The sequence below is a fragment of the Chrysochloris asiatica genome, unplaced genomic scaffold (genome assembly GCF_000296735.1).
Source record: "Chrysochloris asiatica unplaced genomic scaffold, ChrAsi1.0 scaffold00100, whole genome shotgun sequence".
Classification (NCBI taxonomy): domain Eukaryota; kingdom Metazoa; phylum Chordata; class Mammalia; order Afrosoricida; family Chrysochloridae; genus Chrysochloris; species Chrysochloris asiatica.
This window is the reverse complement of record NW_006408618.1, coordinates 2,950,559-2,953,167: the sequence shown is the minus strand read 5'-3', so window position 1 is coordinate 2,953,167 and position 2,609 is coordinate 2,950,559.

The window sequence follows — 2,609 nt, the reverse complement described above, 5'->3', positions numbered from 1 at the left end:
CAAAAGTCAAGCTCACCAGCCACTCCTTGGAAACCCTATACATGGTCGCTATGTGTCAGAACCGACTCGATGGCACTTAACAACAACAACAACAATCTCCCCATGGCCCCAAATTTTAGATTAAGGCTGGAAAACCATCTTTTTTGATTTAGTGATTCTAAGGATCCGTTGTGTTGTGCTGTGAGTTAATGCACTAGACTGCAAAGCCAGTTGAACTGCAAGGTTGGCAGTGAAAGCTATCTGCTCCTCAGAAACCCTATACAGGGTCGCTATGGGTCGGAACCAACTCAGCGGCACTTAACAACAACAACAAGGCTTCATTGAGCCTTGTTTAGAAGCCTCATTTTGGAGTTGAACTAATTGTTTCTTTAATTTTTCCTGTAGACGTTTAACATTTGTCTTAAGGTGGGAGGCAAAGGCTGAAGAAAGATATTGTTTCTACATGTCCCAATCTGTGTGATTAAATGGTAGAGCTGTTACACAATATTGGGACAAGAGCCCATCACAGGTAAGCTGTTGACGGGTCCACAATGCTTGTTGTCTTTCTCCTTGTTTTTCTCCTTTCAGACCCTACGAAGAGGACTGAATTTTCCAAAGTATTTAACCACTGCATAAGCTCTTGATCAATAACTAATTGGGATTTCATGTCAGTGGTCCTACTTTGCATATATGTATGTAATTGTTTACTGGTAATGATGGAGTGATGAAGTGCCACAGCTGCAGTGGCGGCAGTGGCTGCCGCTGTAGTCACTGCAATAATTGCTGCAATGAGCGTCCCAAGGAATCTTACTATACAAATTTTTTCTAGTGCATGTGTAATAATTTGTAATGGGTTAGTGCTTTCCCATTTTCTGGGTATGTTTCCAGGCAGCCAAACTTCACTTCTTTGTTTCAATATGATTCTCTGGGCTATGTTGCTTTCAGTAATATTTTGGAGTGAGTAAAGTATTTTTGGGGAGAATTGTGATAAAGACTTGGGTATCATTATTCCAGGTGATAATATACTTTGGTTTTCTGTTTTTGTTATTATGGCAAATATAAAAGGTCGTGATGTACAAATCATAACAGAATCAGTAGAGTTGTTAGTAATCCAGTGTACAGGCTGCTAATTTCGATGTGCAAAATGTCCTTGTTGAAGGGTCCTAACAGAAAGGAAGGACTAGTCTCCATCTGTTAGTTCGGAGAGGAGAAAATGCATTTTGGTTATATTTAAGATGTAGTAATGGTCATACTAGACCAGGATTCCAATATCGAGAGGATGCATTATAATGAAAGGGAGTCTCAAAAGATCAGGTGTGATTACTTGCTAGGACATTAAGTCCGCTCAGTCCCTAATTTTCTAAGGTTAATTTGGCATTCAAATTTTGAGTGGTAACATTGGAAGATCAGCTGGTATGCCACTGAAGATCAAGTAACTCTTCTCCAGATGCCCATTTAGTAGGGCATCTCTGGGTGTATGGTTTGGATTCATTCCACCCAGATGTTAAGTTTCCTGTAACCCCGGTCCCCTTATGAAGGCTAGATGAACCGCATCAGTAGGCTATGGTGTATTATAATAAGTAGAACCAGTGTACCATTTATGGGAGAAAGTTACATACAATGGCTCATGTTGTTTGGAGGAGTCATTATATTGTACACAGTAGGGCAGTGCTGAGCTATTAAAGCTCCATGTTTGATTCAACCGGTGCCAGGTTGCTAAATATTCCTTACCTTGTAAGAATTGGACAAAGTTTGAGGCCAGGGGAAGCCATATGCCACCCCTGACTTTAGTGTCATTGGAGGTTATAGGTGGTTCAGGGTCCTCCCAAGTTACTGGATGGAATATGTTGTTGTTGTTGTTGTTGTTGTTGTTGTTGTTGTTGTTGTTAAAGTGCCGTCAAGTTGATTCTGACCCATAGCAGCTGGTGAGCTTGAACCACTGACCTTGCAGTTCAAATGGCTTTACAGTCTGGCGTATTAACCCACAGTGCCACACCAGGACTCCAGGATGGAATATTGCTGTTGTTGTTAAGTGCCATTGAGTTGATTCCGACCCATAGTGACCCTGTATAGGGTTTCCAAGGAGCAGCTGGTGAGCTTGAACCACCGACTTTGTAGTTCAAATGACTTTGTTATGGAATATAGGAGGTTCCAAAACATGTGTCCAGTATACTTGCCCTGAACTCGGACCCCAAAAGGAGGCAAGATCCCAACACAGATCTGTTCTTTTGGCAGGCCTTGGTAATTTCAATATTCTTCTCCAACACCGTAATTCAAAAGCATCAGTTCTTTTATGGTCTTCCTTATTTACTGTCCAGCTTTCACATGCATATAAGGTTATTGAAAATACTATGACTTGGGTCAGGCACACTTAGTCCTTAAGCTGACATCTTTGCTCTTCAACACTTTGGTCTTGTGCAGCAGAGTTACCTAATGTCATTTGATTTTTTGGCTGCTGCTTCCATGAGTATTGATGGTTGATCCAAGAAGAATGAAGTCCTTAACAACTTCAATCTTTTCTCCATTGATAAGAATGTTGTTTACTGGTCCAGTGGTGAAGATTTTTGTTTTCTTTACATTGAGATGCAATCCATAAGGAAGGCTATGGTCTTTGATCTTCATCAGTAAGT